The sequence below is a fragment of the Phacochoerus africanus genome, chromosome 10 (genome assembly GCF_016906955.1).
Source record: "Phacochoerus africanus isolate WHEZ1 chromosome 10, ROS_Pafr_v1, whole genome shotgun sequence".
Taxonomy (NCBI): domain Eukaryota; kingdom Metazoa; phylum Chordata; class Mammalia; order Artiodactyla; family Suidae; genus Phacochoerus; species Phacochoerus africanus.
In genome coordinates this window covers 125,210,972-125,224,139 of record NC_062553.1, presented here as the reverse complement: position 1 = coordinate 125,224,139, position 13,168 = coordinate 125,210,972, and the positions used below count along the sequence as shown (strand labels likewise).

Sequence of the window (13,168 nt, the reverse complement as noted above, 5' to 3'; positions counted from 1 at the left end):
GAAAGGATTCCTAGGATGTTTTTTTCCCCCTCAACATATCCCAAGTGGGATAAGAAAATAATTCTGTATACAGAAATGTTACCTCTTTGGGTCCAAGTGTTGAGGAGTCTTCGTTCTTCTGAAAGGCTGCAGATGCACAAAGGAGGCCGTGGCCACGCTTCCAGAGACACAGATGGAGTGAAGACTTACCCATCTTCTCTGAGGAATGAGGGGAGGCCTGCGGCAGAACAGGCACTGAAAGAAAGGAACCAGGAGTTGACAGGTGTGGATTTCTGGGAAACAGTATGGCATCCAGGAGTGATGGGTGTAAATGTAAACAATCCGTTTTAGGCAGTGCACATTTTAAGCAGATCACTCAAATTGCTGTAGAAGCAACTTGTTGACTTAGATTCTTCTGAAGTTGTTTATGGTCACGTATGATGCCCTTTCCTGTACGGCTTTGGCAACCTCGCTGGCCCGGGCTGTCGGTTTCCCTGTCACTTTCTCCAGATTATGTGAACACCCTTAACTACTTACCATTTCATGGAAATGGTAGTACTTTCCTATCAGCGTTTTTTTTGGCATGCTTTTAGTTTTGCCCGGAGTACAGGCATCTCTTTCATTTTGTTTCTGCAAGTTCCAACCCAGTCGAGCACTCAGAGCAACTGTCTTTATCACAGAGAAACTTCACGCCACCTAGGTATGCAGTAGGCATTCCAGCCTTTGCGTTGATGATAATTTATATATGTTTCTTTATTGCTCGATGTGACCCAGAGTGTCCTTTGCCTTTACCTGTCCCTCTGGCTGGAACGCCTCCCCCCTGGATATCTGCATGGCTCTTTCTCTTCCTGTGTTCTGGTCTCTGTTCAGGTAACGTGGTCGCCTTCCCTGACTACCTTACCTTAAAAGAGCATCTCTGGACACTTCCTATCCTTTCCTTGGCATTATTTTTCTTCTGTAATACTTGTTAACTGCCTGACAGTTGCATCTCTGCACGTTTGTATGTTCAGTGTCTGTTTCCAGCTGACTGAATTAAAGTTCCATGAGGGCAAGGACTCGTTTGTTGTATCACCGTGCCTAGAACAGCCTGGCACATAAGAGACACTTGGCAAGTAGTTGTTAAGTGATGCGATCAGTGACTATTTGCTTTCCCCATTAGCCTCATAATTTCTTCTTATAGTTGTTAGCATCTGGTCCATATGTTAGTAAATATGTGAAGAATGAATGAGTAAATATATAATGAATGAACAAGTACATGTGTGATGAATGAATGAAGGCATAATTCAGTATTAAATGCCAGAGGGCTCAGCTGCTACCAGTGCAAAGAAGATTCTCATCGTTTGGGCGAATTCATTCCAAAAGAAACACTCACGTGGGGTCTGAAAATGTAGGAAAGCTAGATTCTCTTCTCTCCTAATTAACTCAGAAATCCCGTCTTTTGAGTTTCTAGTGTTGATGCAGTTTCAGATTTTTGAAAAGCACCCCTGTTTGCCATTTTAGTGTTTTGTAATAGAGAAATAAGAAAAATATATATGAAGTAATTGGAGATTATACAATATTTATTTTAGTGCCTGAATAATGGATACTAATTGTAATGACTTTAGACTAATGAGACGTTTTGAAGTCTGTATAAATATTTATTATGGTTTAGAGTTGAAAGGGACCCTAGAACACTGGATCCAACTTTCTTGCACAGCTGAGCACAGTGAGGCCAGAGGTGTAGATGACTTGTCCAGGGTCACAGGGTTTGTTAGTAGTAGAGCTAGAATTACTAACCTCAGGCTTCTTTTATAAAACTAAAGCTTGCAAGAGTGTGGGTAACAGACACTCTCCTACACAGTTTGCAGAATTATAAATGGCTGCAGATATTCTTGCTGGCAGTCTAATGTTATGGATCAAAAATTTAAATGTGTGTACCTTTTTGGAAACAATTCTTAAAGAAAAAGTCAGATAAGTGTGCCAAAATAAACGTACAGTATCATTCATCACTTTAACATAAGAGGAAAAAAAATTGGAAATGAATTAATTTATTAAATAATAGCCTGTTTAATTTCCAGTGTGATGATTTGTCAGATGTTTATGTATATTATGTATAAGTCCTTGTACAGTGGACCTAAAGAGATATAAAAGAGTCCTTGCCTGGAAAGAGCATCGTTGCTGATCTGCAGACCAGCAAACTGTTGTGGTTTGAGATGAAACAAGGATAGAAATGAAGAGTGAATATCTTGAAACTTTGTAGCTCACTAGAGTAATTATATGTCTACTGAATCTGATGATAAAAAATGTGGCCTTATATTTTGATTCTTATCTTTAAATGTTGTTTTTCCAGGAATTTATCTTTATCATAGATTGCAGAAGAATTGGTAAAGGCAGACGGGAGGAAACCTTTCCCCACAGATGGTGTCTTTCATCACAGATAGTTTGAAGAGCACTGCTTTGGAGAGTTGCACGCACGTGGGAGAAGTTAGAAAGTAGAAAATGGTAGATGAGAGAAAGGGCCATGCCTGTTCTCAAAATTCAGTACTGAATGTAGTACATCCTTGGAAGAGACCCTTATTAAATATTAGTGACTTATGCAATGAAGATTTTAAACGTTTAAAAGAGAGTCCCCCTTTTTTTAGGCTACACTACCTGCCATCAGCATGTGAAATCATGATTTTGTATCACTTTGAAAAAATATTAATTCTCTTTTTTGATGCCGACGGAATCTTTGTTATGTTTTCTTTTGAAGCTTCTTGAGGTTGTGGGTTTTGAGGGCTTGTGATTTGTTTCCCCTGTCATTGAAATGTGCTGGCACTGGTGGTTTAGGAACCACACTTTGAGAAACACTGTTCTAAGGTTTCCTTAAATCATTAGTTCTTAACATTTCTTCTGGTCATAGATGCCTTTGAGAATTTGGGGAAAGCTATGGACCAACTCAGTGGAAAATATGTGTGTACTCGCACACAATTTACATACAATTTTAGGGGGCGTTTATCTCATCATTGGAAAGAACCTCATGAGGAGGACTGGTCGAACGATGTGAATTTCACTGTTAATCTGTTCTCAGGTAAACTAGAGTCGACGGACTCATTTTGAACCTTTATGGCTCCCTGTGACATTCCTTACCGTTGTCCTTATTATTATAGAGTGGGCTACATAGAAACACTAATTTCTCTGTAAGTAACAAATTCGTTTGATTTTGAGATGTTTGCGCTTTTTTTCTTCTTTAACAAACTACCCTACTTTTCACATTTCTGCTAGAAATATATGCACACATATTAACTACAAAGCCCATTAAAGTCTCTGGACTTTAACCACATAGGGTTTAATGTAAAATGCAAATGGCAGGTGGCATCTTAATGGTGAATTACAGTTTAAGAAGGCATGTTTCTATTTTCTTAAGACAGCGGTAGAGAAGAATTAAGATGTTGTTTCAACTAAGAAGGACTCATCATGGAAATACGTTTAGACTGTTGGAACCAACGTTAGCAGAACAAACATCTGTTTGAACTAGGTAGCTCAGTGGCTACGTAAGTCGAGAGGCATAATCACCCTCTTGCTTCCGTTTGGTTTTGTAAGGCCTCATGACACATACTTTGAGGTATTCTCTTCATTGCTACCATATAAGGTGTATTCTCAGACTTTTGGGCAAAATTGATTACAGTTTGACTCATAAGCCAAAAATTAAGGCCCATAGTGAGAGGAGCCAGTCTCCCATGAGTCAGGATGTTACAAACTTCCTCTCGGAGCAATATCAGTGACCGCTGGGGTTTTTTTGTTTTCTTACCATCCTAACCTACAGAAAGCCAAATCATTTTATTTCACAGGAAAAGATGTTAGAATGAACTCCAGGTGACCTCCAGTTTCAAAGAGGCATGTTCGCAGGAGACGCCCAGGCCAGCGACTGACGTTTTGTGTGCAGTTGAGTTGCATTTACCTGCTGATCAAGGCGCCAGTCCAGTGTGACAAGGAGCAGTGCAGGAGAGAACACCTGGAAGTGCCGAGTGTGATAATGTAGGGCAGATTAATGAGCACTGGTGTGATGGTAAATGAATTGGGATTGGAAAAAGGCCTTCAAGGATATGTCTGGGGAAAAAAAAAAATGAGTGCTTTTCAGATGTTCTTCTGTGCGCTTGAGGGGCTAAAAACTGACCATTTTTGTGGATTTGTGCTATTTCTTGGTGATGGAGGCACATGTGTCATTTGGCAGGAAAACAAGTTCTGTGAGTTCTCCCTTTTGGGGTAACGCTCACATGGCTTTAGGTGTTTTTGGGGGGCAGGTGGTAGCGTAAAAAATCCCAGTCACTGTATTCTGGGAGGTATATGGGAGATGAACACCTGATACTTTCAATCATCTGGATTGAAATTTTTTATTCTACAGTAGGTTCTACTAGGAAATCCATTTTATTATTTTATCTGTCTGTCTGTCTGTCTGTCTGTCTATCTATCTATCTATCTATCTATCTATCTATCTATCTATCTATCTACCCATCTATCTACGGCCACACCTAGGGCATGCAAAAGTTCCTGGGCCAGGGGTCGAACCTGCACTGCAGCTGTAACCAGAGCCACAGCAATGACGACACCGGATCCTTAACCTGCAGAGCCGCGGGGAACTCCAGAAAATACATTTTAAAGCATCATTAAAGATTCTCTGTTAATTAGGTATTAATGACTTAGGTAATTAATTCACAGAATGATTTTTCTCTTTGCTTTCCTTTGCCTCAGGAAGGTCCTATTGGCCAGATTGATGTAATTTTTTTTTTAGTGTATGTATTTCTCCAAATTTTGGTAACGGCGCTGTGAGAAAAACAATAGCTTTTATTTTTTCCCATGGGTTAGTTCCCATGGCTTTGGGGCATGGGAATTTTCTGTTAGTGTTTCTTTCTGTAGCTGTCATATTTATGTGTTCCTTTTTTACATTTACTAAGCCTGATGGCATTCTTGTCATACCCATGGTGTTAGGGTCACGCATTTGCAAACATTCCATCTTTGTTGAAAATATGCGCAAGGTTGAAAATCGGCACATTGGCAGTGGCTCATTCTATAGGTACCTGTCTCCTGCTTGTTACCTGTAACATAATAGGTTTAATGCCAAAGTAAATTTCTTTTTAACCAGCATAAATTGTTCTCAGAAAACATTTGACATTAAAGTGTTATCTATATTATAAAATGATCTCTGTAGTATTCTTGGGCGTATATATTTTCAAAAAATCATTTCTGGGCGTTCCTGTCATGGCGCAGCAGAAACAAATCCAACTAGGAACCATGAGGTGTTGTGGGTTCAATCCCTGGCCTCGCTCAGTGGGTTAAGGATCCAGCATTGCTGTGAGCTGTGATGTAGGTCGCAGATGCGGCTTCAGATCCTGAGTTGCTGTGGCTCTGGCATAGGCCGGAGGCTACAGTTCCGATTAGACCCCTAGCCTGGGGACCTCCATGTGCTGTGGGAGCGGCCCTAGAAAAGGCAAAAAGACAAAAACAAAAACAAACAAAAAAATCACTTCTATTGCTGACACCTATTTTCTGAGGTTTGTAACTGCTGGCTTATGTCCAGGGGAAGACAAATAGAGGTTTTTGTGTGCTTATTAAGATTTTTCCTGTGATCTGGAAAGAGATTTCATTAGAGAATTCTAAGACTGTTGGAATCACTCCTGTGGCTAAATATTTTGCCCTTTTATGACAAAGCTTTGGGCAATCAATATGGCAGTTGTATTAAACGTTCATTTTATAGAGAAATCTTAGAAAGCTGGACTTATTTAAAATGATATCTGGGAGTTCCCATTGTGGCTCAGCAAAAATGAATCTCACTAAGAACCATGAAGACTCAGGTTTGATCCCTGGCCTTGCTCAGTGGGTTAAGGATCCGGCGTTGCCATAGCTTGTGGTATAGGTCTCGGACACAGCTTGGATATGGCATTGCCGTGGCTGTGGTGTAGGCTGTGGCTACAGTTCTGATTAGACCCCTAGTCTAGAATATCCATATGCTGCTGGTACAGCCCTAAAAAGACCAAATGAATAAATAAAAATAAAATTATATATGCTTTATTCGGTTCTAACTTTTAAAAATGAAAACCCGGAGTTCCCGTCGTGGCGCAGTGGTTAACGAATCCGGCTAGGAACCATGAGGTTGCGGGTTCGGTCCCTGCCCTTGCTCAGTGGGTTAAGGATCTGGCGTTGCTGTGAGCTGTGGTGTAGGTTGCAGACGCGGCTCGGATCCTGCATTGCTGTGGCTCTGGCGTAGGCTGGTGGCTACAGTTCCGATTGGACCCCTAGCCTGGGAACCTCCATATGCCGCAGGAGCAGCCCAAGAAATGGCAAAAAGACCAAAAAAAAAAAAAAAAAAGAAAGAAAGAAAGAAAAGAAAACCCTTTAATGCTTTTGTTGATTTTGCTTGTTTTTTGCTATCTGTTCAATGATTGGTTTGTTTTTGTGATGAGCTCTCAAGAAGTAATAGCTACAGAGAACAGTTAGTTTAACAGGTATGTCTATAACTCCTTATGAATCCCAAGTAGTATACTTCTTTGTGAATAAGACAGATTTTTTATTTGGTTCATTTCTGAGAACCTTATCTAAGTGGTATGCTGTCTTCAGGTATTAACATTTTACTTTCAGTGCAGTTTTTTTTTTTTTTTTTTTTCTTTTTACAGCTGCTTCTGTGACATCTGGAAGTTCCCAGGTTAGGGGTCAAATCAGAGATGCAGCTGCCAGCTTAAGCCACAGCCACAGCAATACCAGATCTGAGCCACACCTGTGACCTACACTGGAGCTCATGGCAACGCCAGATCCTTAACCCACTGAACGAGGCCAGAGGTTGAACTCGCATCCTCCTAGAGACAACATCAGGTCCTTAACCTGCTGAGCTGCAACAGAAACTCCTCAATGCAGTTTTATAAAGATGTAGTGCCACTTTCCTCTTTTGTTGAAAAGTTTTAAGGAGAAAAACTCAAGGAGCCACACATTTGTATGGAGGCTAAGTATTTGGGAAAAGTTTAGTTCTAAATTTTATTTGAGTACAATAAAGTTAATGACATGTTTAATGATATACGTAAGTATTACAGTGAGTTAATTGGCTCTAAATCATAGTTATTAATTATAGTCATTTAGGTTAGTTACTCAAATCAAATTGTAAGATCTCGCTTCTATAATTATCATTTTGATGTGCTTTTCAGTTTACATAGAACTTTGTACATGTGTTCATTGATGTACAAACTGGGACACCTCATGGTTCTTTCTTCCCTTGTGGCCTTGGGTCCCTCTTGTGCCCTCTCCCCAATACCCTCCTTTGTTCCCCTTGCCTTCTTTTCTCTTGTTTTCTTTCCTTCCTGTCCATTCCTGACCCCCAACTCAAGACTTCTTCGCCAATATTACCGTCCTGATTCTCATCCCTTGGCCTGCTGGTACAGCGGCAACTTCTCACTGTCTTGGCAAGTGGTGATACGGGGTCCCCATCCTGTGGGAACGGAGTTTGGAACATTCAGGCCCGAATGAGTGGTAAGCAGGGAGGAGGACATGGTGAGCTGAGGATCGATGCAGCGGCGTATCAAGCCCCTTTGCTAAGTGAGGAGGAAGGTCAGGCTTCCAGAAGCAGAGGGAAGAGGCGAGTGGGGGTGGTCTTCCTTTAAGGAGGGAAGAGAAGAGTCCGTTTGAAGAGCTGTCTTCTCCGCCCTGTGTGCCCTGGAAGTAGGTGTCCTGCCTCTTTGGATGGATGGCATACTATGACGATAATAACGGCCGTGACTGTCCCTGTGCATTGTGTGGTGTGTGCTGTGCTGGGGTTTTACTGGATCAGCTCAATAGCTCTGGGAGGCAAGTGGAATCATAGCCCCATTTTCAAGGAGGGACGGCTGAGGCCTAGAGAGGCTTCGTGCATGCAGGGCACACGTCATAGAGAGCAGAGCATGACACAAGCTCATGTTTGCCCAGCTACAGAGCCTTTACTCGAAACTGTGTTCTCTCTTGCTTTGCGGATGTGGGCAAGTCATTTAATCCCTCTGACATGCTCTTTTCCCACCTGTAGACCAGAGTAGCGGTAGAGGTGACAGCAGGCCTCCCAAGCCCCGTCCCCTACTGATGGTGCTCAGGGAAGAGTCGTGAGACTTTTTCTGGGTCATTTTTCGTGAGAGGAGCTATTTGTCTAAATGGCTGAAGAACATATGCCTTTGGGTATTTCCTGGTTAGAGTAAGACGAGGGAAGCCCAAGTCCATGATGCCATTTTTCCTTTTGTCCTCTCCCACATCACACAAACACATCACACATCACACACACACACACTCTCACACACAGCGTCTCCCCATTTGCTTACTGACGACTGGACTTCCTCTTCAAGAGAAAACATCTTGTAAAATCTGTAATTACAGATAAAAGAGTTAAACTGCATCCCTTGAGGTGAGTTTTAGTCCCAAGTACAGGTGGTTGAAATTTGATCCTTTCCTGGATAAGTTAATGGCGGGGGCGCGGGGGGTGGGGTGGGGGGGGGGAAGGGGGCGCTCAGTAAAAGATGCTGAGAGCCTATGGTTGCCCTAGTTTCTGCATCAGTAAACAGAAGCTTAGAGGTAATTTCAACATCTGTAGCCAAGTCTGCTTGCAACTTAAGTGAGACCACAAAGCAGTGTTTTTACAGAAGCATACCACTACAGTTGAGTTTATGGAAAATTGGACAGCAGTACTGAAAAATATATTTAAAGATCAAAGGAGAAGCATTTGCTTATGATTAGTTTGATTTATACTAAACCTGACCCAGGAGCCTTCTGTGACTGCTTCCTTCCTACACATTATGAATTTATGAAATACACACACACTTATGGCTGTCATATAATATGTACAAGATTTACTGATGACAGAGAGTTATTATTGCTTCAAACAAACGCAAGCTGCTTAGACTTGCAAGAACAAAGGAAAAAATGAACTACGCAAGTAACGGGTGTCCCTGTAGTCTTTCCTGAGCTGTTCACAACTCATAATAGTGATATATCCTATCCATTAAGGGGGAAAATTTATCATTTTGTTGAGTGGATGGCTTGAAAAAGTGGTTTGGGGGATAAATGAAGCTCTCAGGAGGATTCAGTGAGATGCCACCTTTCACAAGTTTTACATTTGTTTCTATGCTTTGAGCCTTTTCCATTGGCATGAAATTTAGGCTCTTCCTGGTCTTTAGTTTAAATTGAGTAGAAAGCCTGAGTATTATATGATGAAGATGTTGAAGATTTAGAAAAGATGTTAATGTCAAAATCCCAAGACCATTAATATTACAAAGCTCAAAAAAAAAAAAAAAAAAAGCCTGTAGACAAAAGAAGTTTGACAGTTTAAAGAACATGAAAGAGTGGTGATGAGCATTTGTTTACACTTCTGATGATGGAGTTGAGATTAAATACAATGAAGCTCTTCCTGACCCTCCTTAGATAAAGTTACCAAGGGGAGTTTTAATATCTCTTTGGAGATCCTTCGGAAAAAATATATTAACTAACTGTCCAAAATGTATTTACTTTGTTCTGCTGGAAATCAGTTTGATTTTTGACCTTAGGTTCAGCCTCATGTTTAACTGAAGTCTCATTTTCACATTAGAATTCATATTTTTCTCTTTGGTGAATTAAGTATATTTCTACCGGAATTTAGTATATGAAACTGATGAATGGATTTATTGATTTCTTATTTACTGTGGCTTAATCGGTTATTTTTCTAATACTTAAACAATATTCAAGGCTCTTGAGAAGAACAATGTATAAAATATGATCCCTGACCTTATGGAACTTGCGTTGAAGTTGGAAACAGGTTGATGACAAATTACAGATTGGATACATTTCAGGCTTCAGCTTTATTCTTCATTGTCAGAAGCAAAAAATATTTGAAGTTTTTTTCACCCTCCTTTGCTCAATAGCTGCCACGATGGAACTCTTCCGTGCCAAGTGGTAGTAAGGTTGTCATTATGGAAATGAAACCGAGGAAGGGATGAGGCGAGTGTGGAGAGTAGGAGGGTAGAGGGTCTTTAGAAGACGTGCTGTAGGCAGCAGGCAAGAGCAGGGTGATAGGTGATCAGAGTAGAGACTAGCATGGGAGAGGAAAGGAAGAACCACAGAAGGTAGGAATTTCCTTATATGTCGTACCCAAGGAAGAGGCAAAAGTCCCAGGGGCTATGTGAGCTCTGTGCTCCCGTGTTTTGAAAATAAAGGTGGCGGTTAGGGTAAAAGTTGTCCTCAAAAGGTGGGTCATTCTGAAAATTTGGAACTGAACATCTTGAGATGATAGGATCTCAGCTTTAGGAGGCAACTGGAGCAAAGGAGTAAGAAAAGTGTTATTTAGTGTGTGACATTTGATTAGATTACTTTCTTAATTGATCATTACCTTTATGTTACGACTGGACTCAGGGTATTTACATTGCTTCAGTTGGGTACATTTTGAGTAAATGCCCATAGGTTTCAGCGTTTCTATTTTAAGGCTACCTTGTGTGCGGAGTGGTGAGATAGGTAATTTAGCTATGTTCTATTTCTGGTTAAAAAAAGTTTTTTGTGTTTGTTTGTTTTTATGCTTGCCGTTGTTTGCAAAAACATAATTTAGGACAAATTATGTATATTCTTTGTCTCATTATCAGGATCCAGATTTCAATTCCTTTCTTTGAGTAGGGAATAGATGTCCCTTTGCTCTACCAACAGTCTTTCAGCTATAACTTATTTTAGGATTAGAGTTATCATACCTTTGTACAGGTTATTCACAGATAGATAAATTTAAGACCCGAAGAAACTTTAGAAAGCCTCTGAGATTATCCAATACAGCCTCTACATTTCTTGGATTAATAATCTGAGATCAAGAGAATAGTAATAATAATGGCTAACATTGATTAAGCTGTTATCACACATTATCATTATAAAACCCTACAAGTAAGTCCCATAGAAAACAGTGGCCTTGCTAGCTTTAGGAACTGTTTCATTTGCAAATATCCTTTACAGTTAATTTAGTTCCTTGCAGTAGAGAAAAACAGTATTTGTTATTAAATTAAATTATTTCTTTAATATTTCTGTTAGTAAAAGGGAAATACGAATTTTAAGACATTCCACACTTAATATTGTAAAATCATATTAATGTAGGTATTGTTATTTTTGAAGGATTTTTCATTATTCTCAAACACACACACATTACTTTCATATGTTAACGAATATATTTGCCTATATAGTATTTTAAAGTACATTTAATAAAGTTTTATCTTAATTTTTTTTTTTTTTTGGCTTTTTGCCATTTCTAGGGCCGCTCCCACGCTCCCACGGCATAGGGAGCTTCCCACGCTAGGGGTCTAATCGGAGCTGTAGCCACCGGTCTACACCACAGTTCAAGGCAACGCCGGATCCTTAACCCACTGAGCAAGGCCAGGGATCGAACCCTCAACCTCATGGTTCCTAGTCGGATTCGTTAACCACTGAGCCACAACGGGAACTCCATATCTTAATTATTTTCTTCTTGATCTGTGATCCTAGAATCCAGTCTATTTAATTTTCATTGAATTTTGTATTACATTGCCTGTCATGTAATGTAAAATAAAAGGTATGTCTGTGTATAGATATATGTTTGTTTACATTGGTGCAAAGATGAAGACAAAATCACTGCAGTTGACCAGGGTTAGGGTGTGTTAGGGTGTCAGCCCTCTGTGAAGTTGAAAATTCGCCTATAATTTATAGTCTATCCTCTGTATACACACTCATGGGCCTTAGCGGGCAGTACTGCTAGGCTAGATCTAGCAGCCAATACTTTTTTCTTGATTATAGATCCAAATACTTGTTCTTGGACTCCAGGATTGGTCTCCTCTGATCATTCTTTTTAAGGAAAGAATTTGACAACTGATGGTAATTAAAACCTATTTAAACATACAGTTCATTTGTATTTATTGCTCTGCTTCTAAATTATGAATTCCAGCACTCAGTTCTTATTCGTTTTGCCGAGGGCTATTTCTCTTCTAATCAAGAAGCAATTGTAATAAACTGTCTCTAAAATATTTAGTTTTTAGTTTTTTAAAAATTGTGGCAAAATATGCTTATAAAAGTTAGACATTTTCATTATTAAGTGCACAATCCATTAATTGTATTAAGTATATTTATAATGTTGTACAACCATTCACCACTGCCCATTTCCAGAATTTTTTCCTCATCCCAAATAGAAACTCTGTATAAAATCTTTAGTTTTAAGTATTAAAGAAATACTGATTTTTTTTTTTTTTTGGCAGGGGGGTGGTGGCTAGTCTCATCTGTCTTCCAACAACCCAATAATCAGTGTGGTCTGCTTTTATTTACTGAATTCTGAGCTTGTCATTTGAATTAGAATGGTTTCTTTTGATTTGTGCTTGTTCCATGTTTCTGAATATCTATTAAAATTGCTTCACTTGGAGTTCGCATTGTGGCTTAGCAGATTAAGAATTCGACATAGTGTCCATGAGGATGGGGGTTTGATCCTGGACCTTACTCACAGGGTTAATAAGGATCTTGCGTTGCCTCAGCTGCAGCGTAGGTCATGGATGCAGCTCCGGATCTGGCCTTGCTGCGGGTGTGGCGTGGGTGGGCAGCTGCAGTTCCAATTCGACCCCTAGCCTGGGAACTTCTGTATGCTGCAGGTGTAGCTGTAAAAAGAAAAATAAAATTGCATCATCTTCATTTTACATGTGTTTGCTTCTCTTGGAGCAAGGAAATAGATTCACAGGCAGTTTGAAAGAGATCAAACTAAATGTAAATATGTTGAAAATTTTGTGAAGAAGGGAAGAAAGGTTGGTGGTTAAAGACTTTGGTACACAAAAAAGTCTCACAGTCCCAGACACCACTGGCTTTCTTCCCCACCTGCTAAATGCCTGGAGCAGGAAGCACATCCAGCATAAAAGGTATTTGGGCCTGTGATCTAAAAGAATTCAGCCCCTGGATAGAAATTGGACTCAACAGGAAGGATTGTTCACTAGATCTTCCGTCTGTATTACTCTTTGTGCTCAAAGAAAAATCCAGCTGTTTAAAGAGTTTTAAAAGTAATTTTAAAAGAGTATTAAATACCTTTTTCAGATTACTTTTTTCCTGCTAAAATAGAGTTTCCTTTGCTGTTTCTGTCCTCATTTGCAGCCGTCCCACATTACGATTGCACAGTAAAGAAATGGAGAAATGACAGGGACCCTTTCTCAGACATTTTTGGTTTTTTGGAAAGCAAAATAAGAATTAAGAAAATCAATATGAAGATCACTTGAATTTT

General features: G+C 39.9%; 1 protein-coding gene across 9 annotated transcripts in view; it reads left to right on the top strand.

Annotated features, from left to right (window-relative positions):
- The window catches only part of PDLIM5 (PDZ and LIM domain 5), a 213,389-nt gene that overhangs the window by 56,139 nt on the left and 144,082 nt on the right, over positions 1-13,168 (top strand). The gene's annotated exons all lie outside the window — the stretch shown is intronic.